Raw genomic sequence first — 13,154 nt, 5'->3', positions numbered from 1 at the left:
AAATCAGTATAAACTGGGGTAACTGATTTTAACATAAACCAGTGTGACAGTTTAAAGAACTGTCAAAATAATAAAAGAATAAAGTCAGATGACTCATACTTCCTGAATTTGAAACACATTACAAAGTTACAATAAGTGAAGCTATGTGGTACTGACGTGAATGCAGACATATTCACCAATGGATTAGAATAGAGTCCAGAAATAAGCCCTAGTATATGTGGTTCAATGATTGTCACCAAGGGTACCTATGCTATTCAATGGAGAAAAGAGTTTGTTCAGTAAACAGTGTTGGGAAAACTGAATATTCACATGCAAAGGATGAGGGTGGGCCCTTATCTTACACCATACACAAAAATTAGCTCCAAATGGATTACATACTTAAACATAAGACCCAAAGCTATACAATTTCTAAAAGAAAATATAGGAAAAAAACTTCATGACATTCAATTTGGCAATGACTTCTTAGATATGACACACAAAAAAGTGCAGGCAACAAAAGCAGAAATATACAAATGAGGCTACATCAAAATTAAAATTTTTTCTCTATCAAAGGCCACAAGCAATATAGTGAAAAGGCAACTTATGTAATGGGAGAAAATATTTAAAAATAATATGTCTGATGAGGAGTTAATATCTAGAATATATAAATAACTCCTACAACTCAATAACAAAGATCAAATGCTCTAATTTTAAAATGAGCGAAAGACTTGAGTGTACATTTCTCCAAAGATGATATACAAATGGCCAAGAAGCATATAAAAAGATGCTCAACATCACTAATCACCAGAGAAATACAAACCAAAAATCACAATAAAATATAATAAATATAACTTCACACCCACTAGGGTAGTCTATTAGTTCCTTTTCACACTACTATAAAGAAACTGCGTAATTTATAAACTGAGACTGGGTAATTTATAAACAAAAGAGGTTTAATTGACTCACAGTTCTGCATGGCTGGGGAGGCCTCAGGAAACTTACAATTATGGTAAAAGGCAAAGGGGGAGCAAGGCATGTTTTACATAGTAGCAGGAGAGAGAGAAATAGTAAGAGTGGAAGTGCCCCACTTTAAAACTATCAGATCTCCTGAGAACTAACTCACTGTCATGAGAACAATAAGGGGGAAACTGCCCCCATGATCCAATCACCTTCCACTGGGTCCCTCCCTCAACACATGGGGGTTACAATTCAAGACGAGATTTGGATGGGAACCAGAGCCAATCCATATCAGGTTGTTACTATCAAAGATAAAAAGTAGAAAATAATAAATGTTGGCAAGAATTTGAGAAACTTGAAAAACTTCAGCAGTGTTGGTGGGATTGTAAAATGGTGCAACTACTATGGAAACAGTACAGTAGTAAAAAAAAAAAAAAAAAATAGAACTCTTATGTGATCCAGCAATACTACTTCTTGGTATACATCCCGCCAAAATGGAAGCAGTGTCTTTGCCTACTCATAATTGTAGGAGCACAATTCATAATAACCAAGAGGTTAAGGCAACCCAAATCTCCACTGATATATACACAGATTAAAAAATGTGATATATATATATATATATACACACACACACACACACACATATACAATGGATTATTGTGCAATCTTAAAAAAGGAAGGGAATCCTGTCACATGCTACAACATGAATAAACTTGAGGATACTATGCTAAGTGAAATAATTCATTTATATGAAATATCTAATGTAGTCAAATTCATATAACTAGAAAGCATATCAGTGATGAGCAGGAATAGGGAGAAAGGAATAAGGGAAATTTTTGTTTAATGGCTATAGGGTTTTGGTTCTACAAGATGAGAAAATTCTGGAGATATGTTTCATATCAACTTAATGATACTGAAATACTACTAATCTGCACACTTAAAAGGGGTTAAACACATAAATTTTATGATATGTGTTTGTTTACCACAATTTTAAAAAATGGCATCAGCTGCTAGTATGAGGGATTCTGAGTTAGAAGTAAGAAAGTGTAGAATGAGCAATGTGTCATTGTGATTTAGTTTAAATGGGTGTGGTGGCTCTGTTGAAATAAAGATAAATCATGGATTTTTAACAGAAGTTTCTCTTAGATACAGATAACTTTTTTAAAGCATCAGTTTTAGCTTTTTTGGTGTTTCGAGTATTTTCTCTTGCTTATGGTTTCCGTAGATATTTTAGTGGGACATGACAGAGGCTGCCTCAAGGGTTATTATCAAGATTTTGGACCAGAAGCTACAAAACAATTTTTTTCTCTTAAACTAAAACCTAAGAGAACGCTATTGTGTAGCATATAGGATTTCATAAGAATTTGACTATGCCTCTTCTCCTCTTCCTAACCTTATCTATGCAGATTCATCAGATAGTGCCCTATTTGAAGAAAAAAATGACAAAATAACCAACTGACAATATCAAATAGCAAAGATAATTTTCAACTAATAAAACTACCTTATGATTTATAGATCCCTCTATTAAAATTGAGTTTGACAGTGATTGAAAACCTTGAGGGCTTCTCAGCTTCATAAGGTTGGAATGATCTCTTCCTTGGTAACTGCCAGGTCCTCCCTGAGCCTGGCATAGTGCCTGGCACATAGTGACTACTCAATTTATCATTGTTGGGTAAATATGGGGCTTCTAGAATTAAAAAATACTGCAATAGTACAGGATGATTAATAGGACAAGAGGAGGAGGCAAGGTTGTATGTAAGGCTTGACCAGCAAACAATCCTCAACAAAGTGAAAAATATATAAAAGCAATAGACTATACATCTTATATTTAAGATAGAAACTTAAAAAAAAAGTTAATTGAGATTTGGTAACCAAATTAGAAGGAATAATAACCCAGAATATTTCAATTATCCACCTGATGGAGACTGAACCAGGATGAAATACTAAGTTGAAACAAGGTCTGTGTATGAGGTCTGTCTACTTTCTAGACTAGGCCATCTTACAATTTACAAAGAAAATCTCAATTGACTCTGACAGGTAACAAAAATTTGTATCTTCTTTATCTGTAGAAGTACCAAAATTCAACACAATGATCGTATGGTCAACAGAAAATAAACAAGGAAAGAGACATGCATCCTAACATTGAAATTTGAGAGTGAAAAGTAACAAAATAAGATGTTAGAGACACCGTGAAAGTAATAAAATTGAAAGCAAATAACTCAGTGGAAGAGTGAAAGTCAAGTTTTTAAAAAGGATCCCTGCAAAGAGGAAAATTATCTTTTCAGAAAGGAGAAGATCAGATAAGGCATGAGAACAGGGTAGTCCAGAATTCTGGCAGCTCAAGGGCATAGTAAACAGTAGGCAGACTGAAAAAATAATTTGAGGAAAACCTGTAAGACGTTCTAATGCCAGTAGTAATTTCTTTAAGCACATCAAAGGCACAGAACCAAATAGAAAAACACTTGGCACGGCTGGGCTTGGTGGCTCATGCCTGTAATCCCTACACTTGGGGAGGCAGAGGCAGGTGGATCACCTGAGGTCAGGAGTTTGAGACCAGCCTGGTCAACGTAATGAAACCTCATCTCTACTAAAAGTACAAAAAGTTAGCTGGGTGTGCTGACACGTGCCTGTAATCCTAGCTACTCAGGAGGCTGAGGCAGGAGAATTGCTTGAGCTCTTGAGCTGAAATCGTGCCACTGCACTCCAGCCTGGGCAACAAAAGCAAAACTCCATCACAAAAAGAAAAACACTTGGCAGTGGTGGTGCAAAGGATGTGCTTGAGAGTGGAAAGGAGAGGGCAGGAAGAATAAATGAATTATTTGCTTGAGAGTTTTCTGAGAAAGACCTTAAAGGAATCTCCACTCCCAAATTATCTTTTAACAAAGACAGATCAGAGATACTAGATCAAATGCCAGTAAATGCTAGGTACGTTCTATATGTAATTGAAAAACTAGATCAAGATAAATAACTGCAATTGCTATCATATATCCAGTTTTTATTTTTGTCAAGAAAATGCCTGTGTTCCACCTAACGTTATACTCACTGCCCAACATGGCAGCTGTTTGCAAGCATCTCCCCATAGTCAGGTTCCCTACAGACTGGCTCATACCTAGGTGAGAGGAACATGAAGGCAGCTGATCAGTGCTTCCATATCCCAGCCAGGGCCTTGCTTTTCCTTCTCCTTTGTGCTGTATCCCTATTTCTTTCCTTTGAAATAGGGATACCTATTGAAATCATTTTCACACTGTGTCCCTGTGTACATAGCCACTGGCCTTCTGGACTTTAGAATCCTTCTTACTCTGCCCTATATAGGTCTATATACTTGAGACCTATTGCATATCTGGCTCATGACTGTGTCCGGGTCCTAGTGCATGGAGTAAGGGAATCTACTTTCTCTTCCTCCTCTCTAGTGCTGTGGCTCCAGCATCTCTCAGGTTCCCTAGCCTCTCTGCTGTTAATGATGTGTAGAGTGAGTTTTAAAGGTACTCAGGGGTAAAATTGTGGATTCATTGGCATAAATATGCAAGCTGCCATAAACAGGCCAGTCTGCTGCGTGATTGTTGAGGCAACTCCCAATCATGAGTGAAAAAGGTTCCCTGGGGACACAGGAGTTACAGACCAGTAAGTCTCATTCATTGTTGTACTCATGGAGAGGGTTTTAACAAAACATCATTTTACTAATCACTGAAGCTAGCACTTGTGAGACTTTCTCAGAGAAGAATTATAATGGCAGAGTAGATTGAACAGGTACAACCTGAGAGGTGAGGGGCATATTTTGAAAAAGTCTGTTGCAAAAACAAAATGTGTCTTTGCTTTTTATTATATCTGATATGTTCATGTGAACCTTGCATTCTATTCCATAATAATATTTGCTTCAAGAGGTAAATTATATTTTGAATTTTGGTTCCTCAAAACAGTGATGTAGCAAAAACTGTTAGCTCCTTCCCTAGGGAAGTTCAAATCTGGAAACTAACACAAAAATAACAAGAAACCTTGAGCTGACATATAGGAGAAAGGGATGGGGGTTTCAGTAGCTTAGAGTAGAGGTCAGTCAGACACAGCAGTGGAAGATGGATGGGGGTGCTTTTGAAATTATGCTCTTGCTTTTCCTCCATACTGAGTTGGACAATAATTGCTGACTCCATCATCTCAGCAACAACTCAGGCTACCTGGTCTTGGAAGACAATATCAAGCAATGTAAAGAAATCTGCTGGGGTAAAGTAGTGGATGACCAATGGCATGGCTGACTGGCTACTCTATGACATTCACTCCTGCATCTCACTCTCCTCCAGATCCTCAGGGCTGCTGGATAATTACTAGAGTGACTACCTTATCCACTGCTATTTTTTTTTACCAGTAGTTAGAAAATGAATCCCTATTTAGTAAAAGTGGCAGCAAATGGGAGCAGTAAATGCAGCCTATGATGAAATCTTCCCCATGGCTCATTCCTTCACTTCTTTTGCAACTCACCACAAACACAAACTAAGACTTAGGCCCTTACATATTACTTGACGTAATAGCTGATCTACTCATGGGAACACAATCCCAATTACTAAAATAATTAGACATTTTAGAAGTTGAACTACAAAAAGGAAAGACAACAGATTATATATAGCACAAAGCAGAATTATTGGAACTTATTAACCAAGAATTTTCAATAAGCAAAATAATACGCTTAATGAACTATAGAAGGCTCAGAAGCAGAAAATGTCGTACAAGAAATCAAGCAGAAATAGTAGGTCTGAAAAATAGTGGTGGAAATTAAGAACACAATAGCTGACGTAAACAGCAGGATAAATATAGCTGACGAATGAATCAGTGAGCTAGAAGTTTAGTGTGAGGAGATTTCTTAGTAGGTGGCAAGAAAGAATAAAAGCAGTAAAAATTAAAGTCAGAGAGAGAGAGGGAATGAGTAGAAGTAGTAGATAAGGGTAACAAGAGTCCCAGGAAGAGACAAAAATTGTGTTTTAAAATTCTCACCAGTTATTTGATAACATTCATTTTTCCTCCAAATCTTGTAGTAAAGTTGATACCACAGGAAAATGTATTACATTTATCCTACAGATTCATATACTGCTTTTCTTACAGAAATATCAGGGGAAAGGACATGCTAATCTCACACTATGGTTGCCTGCGTTATGTATTGATGAGGAAACAGAAGAGGTGTGCTGGAGGCCATAAGGTGTAAATAAACACTTGGAAAAAGAGAAACCAGAAAATATGTTCCATTACAACTTAAATTTTTTGACAAAGATTGACATCAAATGTGTATTTATGCTCACACACATGCACCCTCACACATAGAAGTTACTCTGATGTCGGTGGTGTTACTTACACCTAAGTAATTCATATAGGATAAGAGCTGAGGAAGTCAATAAACCAAAATATCTTGGAGAAATTGTTATTTCTCTGGTTCTAGGACTGTTAAAGTGAGTTCCTTCAGGTATTTGGCATGATTAATCCTATGGAAAACTGTCAATAAATTTCTCAGGAGTTTTCAATAAAGCCTCTACATTTACTATTCCTAGCAGGTGTGCTGAGAAGTTGGGCAGATTGGTGTTGTGTAGCTCTGTGTCTTGGTAATGTTAAACTAATTTCAGATCAATACATGAATCAAAGTTAACATAATACAGTTTTCCTTAACTTTCATATCTGAATTATTCTAGCAAATCTAAGAAAGGTATAATTGCTTGAAGAGGAGGGCCTATGCTGTGAGGAGAGATGAAAATTGTACGTGTGTTTTCTCAATCCTAGGAAACCTAGGGCTAAAATAAACTAATGTTTTAGTTTAATTTATTAGAACTAAGACATTCATGAAAAGTTCATATGAACTCTAAAATGAATCTCTCTATATGTATGTCCTGTTGCTTCTGTTTCTCTGGAGAACAATGACTGACACAGACCACAAAATCACAGAATAATCTGGATGAATAGGCACTAGACAACTCAATTTATTTAAATATAGTTGTCAGGCAAAAACATACTTGAAATCTGTTCAAATCCTATCACTTTTACCTTCTAAGTAATCTCTTAAATACAACCAATTTCATCATTTCCATGGTCAAACCAACCTAAGATTCCTTTCTTTAGAGTAGACTAATAGAATGGCCTCATAACTAACTTACTGGCTTCCATTTGGCATCACCGTACCTCTCCCCTTTTGCCAAAGGATCCATGACACTTTCAAACGCAAATCATATCCCAATCATATTTACTACTCACTGCTTTGAAGGGCATGTGTGGATTTACTCTTAATTATTGTTTTTCAGGCTTATCTCACTTCAGTCTTCATTGTTGTTGTTAAACTGTACCCATCTCAGTTCTAACCACACAGACCTCTTGTAGTCTCTTAAACTTTTGCAATGTTTTATATATGGAGTGATTAAAAAAATTTTGTTGTTGTTGTTTTGGGGAGCTTTTATTTATTCTTTAGAGAGGCTCTAGTATCACTTCTGGAATACAATCCCAGACCTTGACCAGGTCAAATCCCATTATTAATATACTCTTAGAGCAACCTATAGCTCTTGTTTGTAGCAGTTATCATAAATTAACTTTTAGGTTTGATTATGCTGTAATATGTGATGTCTATCTGTTCAATTGGATCATAAGCTCCATCATGAGGACAGATATCGTTATTGTTTGTGTTTATCTCTTATTTCCAGGGCTTAGCACAAGCTGTGACATATAGCCAGTTAATAAAAATTTAATAAATAATTGTATTTGTTGATTTATGAATCATTCATTTAGAATGATGGAAACTAGGGCTGCTTGGGGTTATATCTTAAACATCTAAATTTGGCAAAATATACTATGGTGCAATTTATAAGTAGATACTTAGATTAAATGGGTCAAAGATAAGTATGTTATTTTTATTCCATTTTATACAATCAGTAACAAATTTAAGTTATAAGAGTATAAGATTCCCTGAATCTAAGGAAGCTTAACTTGGTTTTTGCTGTGAAAAGGTTACATGGTTTTAGATTATTTATGCTCAACAGAATATATTTAGATATCTCTTATGATTTGCTTGGCAATCAGTAGAGAAAGGAAGAACCAACTTAAATCAATTAGAGAGCTGCTGATTCACAAAATGTAAGAGTTTAATGGAGACTTTGGCCAGCACATTAAATGTTATTAAGTGTATGATAGTAGCATGCTTGGTGGATTAGCTGAATTGGTTAGACTGAAAGATAGAATGGGTGAAAATATGAGTCAACTAGAGGCAAGTACAAGAGACAGAGTTTTTGTTGTTGTTGTTCTTCAGGTGGTTCAATAATTTTTAAGAAATAGACAATATAAAATATGCACTTCTATAGATAAGGTTTATAAAATATGTGATAATCTAATATATTTGATTATTAGTATAATTAATAAATAAAATTGTAAACAGCCTTAAGGGTCAGTTAGCTCAACTTCCCACCCCCTTTTAACAGGGAGGCATCTAAACGCCAAAGTGGTGATTATCATGAGTATTTGTAGTGATTAGTGAGTATAGTGTTTCCATAAAGCTTCTGTTTCAGACAGCTCTGATCATTAGAAAACCATTTTTCTTCTTAAGCTCAAACCTATATCTCTCTAATTTCCATCGTTGAGTCTCAGTTCTGGATCTACATAGAATAAATTTAATGCCTTTTTTATATGTCTTCATTTCTTCCACTAAATAAGAGAGTGGCCGTAGACTGATTTTCCTCAGGCTAAATGGTCTCAGATCATTAACCATTACATGCTTTTTTGATAATTATCTTTTCACTCTTATACAGTCTTCCACTTCTAAAAATTTCTTTCTTAAATAACAACTGAACACAAGACCTGTATTTTCTCTGGCAACGGGAAAACATATTTGAATTATTACTTTAGCCGATCTGTAGATTTTACTCCTGTTAAAATTGCTTATACTTGTCTTTTTTTTCCTCTTGGTGATAGACAAGTTGAGTTTGCACCCAGTTGAAATCCCAGGCTTTTATCCATGATTTGTTTGACTCTTTTTCTTTGTCTGCTTTTATGCAATTAACTCTTAGTTTTTGTGTAAAGCTATTCATTTCTACGTATAAAACAAAATCTCATCAATTGCAGCTCATTTTCTAGATAGTGTAATATCTCTAAATCTTCATTTTTAAATTTATATAATCTTTGCTGACTCCCAGATTTGTGCATGTGAAAGTCGATAAGTATGTCATTTGTATCTTAATCTAGGTTTGTGGTAAAATGCTGACTGGGGCAGAACAAGAGAGCTGGATACAAAATCCTTCTCTCAGGTCCATAACTATGATTTATCTAAATTCTGTGTGTAAAATGAGTATGCATTTGGGAATATATGGAAATGTACCATCTTCCAGTTCACATTTCCTTATTTCTCCAGCAATGCTAAAACAGAGTTCATCAAACTCTATTGGGATTTAATAATAAAGATAATTTTTTAACATCTAAAACATAATACAAATATTATTTTGTAAGAAATGAAAGGTACCCTGGTTTAATTATAGCTTGATCATTCTGGGGATAGGGTTACATGACAGCATCAGGACCTGGGTCTCTTACTCTCATGGATCTGCTCTCTTCCGGGTTGCACTAACTCTCATTCAGGTTGTTTCTGCATGGTGGTCTTCAGCAGTTCTAGGATATATACACCAACTTCCATGTATAGCTCGTGGGTAGCAAGGAAAGGAAGTAGCCTTCCAGTTGCAACAATTCTGTCTGATTTTTTATCTGTTTAAATCTTGTGCTCATTCCCAACCAAATGCTGTAGCCAGGGGGATGTAATACTCTCTTATGTGATAAAGCTTATATAAAATAATTATTCTTCATATTGAAGGCCAGATGATATAGTACTTTATTTGATAACTATATGCAGTGAAATATATGTTTTTGCTTCGTTATGATATATCCAATTCAAGCAAATTTATTTTTAATTAGTCATCCTAAAGTGTAATTTTTGTCCTTACTTTTTCTCTTCTCTTTCTCATTTTTCCCAAATTTTTTTATTATGGAAAATTTAAAACAAATACAAATGTAGGTGGAATAGTATGATGAACCTCCATGAATCATTACCCAAACTGAACAACTGTCAATTATAGCTAATCTAGTTTTATTCTCACTGACTCACTCCCTCAATATTGAATTGAATTTTGAAGCTAATCTCAGGCATCCTGTTACTTAATTTGTAAATACAATCATGCATTACTCAACGACAGGGTTATGTTCTGAGAAATGTGTAATTAGGTGATTTCATCATTGTGTGAACATCACAGAGTGCACTGACACAAACCTAGATGGCATAGTCTACTACACACCTAGGCTATGTGGTATAGCCTATTGCTCTTAAGTTCCAAACCTGCACAGCCATGTTACTGTACTAAACTCTAGAGATAATTGTAACTCAGTGGTAAGTATTTGTGTAGCTATACATATATAAACATAGACAAGGTACTGTAAAAATGCTGTATTATAATCATATAGGGCCGCTATCATATAGACAGCCTGTCAGTGACCTAAATGTAGTTATTTGGTGCATGATTATAAATCAGTATGTATATTCAAAACGTAAGGGTTCTTTTGAAAAGTAAACATAAAATTATAATTTTTAAAAAAGCAATAATTCCTTGATGTCATCAAATATCTATCAGTGTTCAAATTTTTAATTTTTGAAAAAATGTTTGAATTTGTTTTAGTAATATATATATTTCTTCAGATTGCAAATAAAATTCAGATGTTATGACTGATTTAATGGCTTTTAAATGTCTAAATATTTAGGTTTGCTCCTTTCTACTGCTCTCCTTTCTCTATTCCCCTGTCTCATATATATAAAATGTTATTTATTTATTTTGCGATTTATATGTTGAAGAAACCAGATCATTTTTTTCTAGGGAATTTTCTACACTCTAGGTTTTGCTAGTTGCTTCCTGTTGGTGGAATTTATTTTTTATTTTCTGAAAATTGGTAGTTTGACCTAGGAGCTTAATCGGATTGAGTGTCATGTTATCAGCATGACTGTTTTGTAACTGATGTTGTCTTTTTCCATTAGGAGGCACACAGTGTCTAGTTGTTAAGCCAGTCCTTGATATTACCATCTAGATCAATTATTGATTTATTTAGGTATTTTACTATTCCTTCTTCATTTTATTAGCCAGAGTATTTCTATAAAAAGAAGCTGCCCTTTATCTTGATTTGGCTAAGTGTCTGAGAAACTTATAGCATGAATGCCTGATTCTTTCCTTTTTTTCTTAGTTCATTTCCATAATTTCCAATTTAAATAATGATTTGAATTGTCAGTATGTTGACCAATGACATCTTCAAAAAATTTTGCTATTATTTAAAACAATAGTTGAAACATATTTGTATGTTTCAATTCATTGCAGTTTTAAAATTTCACTTGATGTTGAAATTTCCCCATGTTTGATAGTGGGAGACTTTACAAATTGACTCCTGAGTTAATCTGACTCCAACTTGATAGTCTTTGATAGTTTTCTCTGGTTTGCCAAAATGTCCCAGATGCATATAGAAATGAATCAGGTAGGCCAGGCATTGTGGCTCACCGCTGTACTCACAATACTTTGGGAGATTGAGGTGGAAAGATCACTTGAGGTCATGAGTTCCAGACCAGCTTGGACCACATAGTGAAACCCCATCTCTATAAAAAACTTCTGAAGAATAAAATTAATAAATAAATGAAGGAGCCAGTTATCTAAAAAGTTCTGGTTCCTCTTAGTGTAATATGGTATATAGACACTATAATCTGAGCAATAGAAATGCATATTACTACTGGTTTGGACACTGTTTTTGAATCAGTGAACAGAGGTAGGACATATTTTAAAGGTAAAATACATCATGCGTATTCCAATAATTCCATAAGTTTCAAAGTAAGGATAACAGGGATTTTACTTGGCTTTTAACTAGATTAAATATAGATCTATATTTCCTTTATCCCATGGCAGGAATTACAGTTCTTGATCATGCTGGAAATAATAGAATGTCCCACCATTACTCACTTGCTTTATCCTCTAATACACAGAAGCAATGGTCTCAATGCAACACTACCACAAATAATGATTAATGAAAACAGTTTAAAATGTGATTTGCACTTTTTCTCCCCTTTAGGATATATTTTACTAAAGACGTGTAGCTGAAGTGGTGTGCTTTAAACTGTCCTGGAATAGTTCATCCAACTGAATACAAATTTAGGTTCATTTATTTTCCGTTTACTTGAATAGATTGACTTATAATTTTAATATTGCTAATATTGTTTGGGTAAAATGTTATCATAGTTCCAAACTCAAAACTTAAGAAGGTATATTCAAAGAAGTAAAACTTATTTTTCTGTTCTCTTCACTCTATTTTATCTCTACTCCTGTATAACATATAAAAAGTTGAGGTAGGCGGAGCAAGATGGCCGAATAGGAACAGCTCCAGTCTCCAGCTCCCAGCGCGAGCCACACAGAAGACAGGTGATTTCTGCATTTTCAACTGAGGTACTGGGTTCATCTCACTAGGGAGTGCCGGACAATCGGTGCTGGTCAGCTGCTGCAGCCCGAGCAGCTAGAGCTGAAGCAGGGTGAGGCATCGCCTCACCTGGAAGCGCAAGGGGGAAGGGAATACCTTTTCCTAGCCAGGGGAACTGAGACACACAACACCTGGAAAATCAGGTAACTCCCACCCAAATACTGCGCTTTACCAAGGGTCTTCGCAAACGGACACACCAGGAGATTATATCCCACACCTGGCCGGGAGGGTCCCATGCCCACGGAGCCTCCCTCATTGCTAGCACAGCAGTCTGCCATCTAACGGCAAGGGAGCAGCGAGGCTGGGGGAGGAGCACCCGCCATTGCTGAGGCTTAAGTAGGTAAACAAAGCCCCTGGGAAGCTCAAACTGGGTGGAGCTCACAGCAGCTCAAGGAGGCCTGCTTGTCTCTGTAGACTCCACCTCTGGGGACAGGGCATGGCTAAACAACAAAAAGAAAAAGCAGCAGAAACCTCTGCAGATTCAAATGACTCTGTCTGACAGCTTTGAAGAGATCAGTGGATCTCCCAACACGGAGGCTGAGATCTGAGAAAGGACAGACTGCCTGCTCAAGTGGGTCCCTGACCCCTGAGTAGCCTAACTGGGAGAATCCCCCACTAGGGGCAGACCGACACCCCACACCTCACACGGTGGAGTACACCCCTGAGAGGAAGCTTCCAAAGCAAGAATCAGACAGGTACACTCGCTGTTCAGCAATATTCTA

Source organism: Colobus angolensis, unplaced genomic scaffold (assembly GCF_000951035.1).
Source record: "Colobus angolensis palliatus isolate OR3802 unplaced genomic scaffold, Cang.pa_1.0 Scaffold190, whole genome shotgun sequence".
In the NCBI taxonomy this organism is placed as follows: Eukaryota; Metazoa; Chordata; class Mammalia; order Primates; family Cercopithecidae; genus Colobus; species Colobus angolensis.
The sequence above is the reverse complement of the archived record's forward strand: the minus strand, read 5'-3'. Positions refer to the sequence as shown.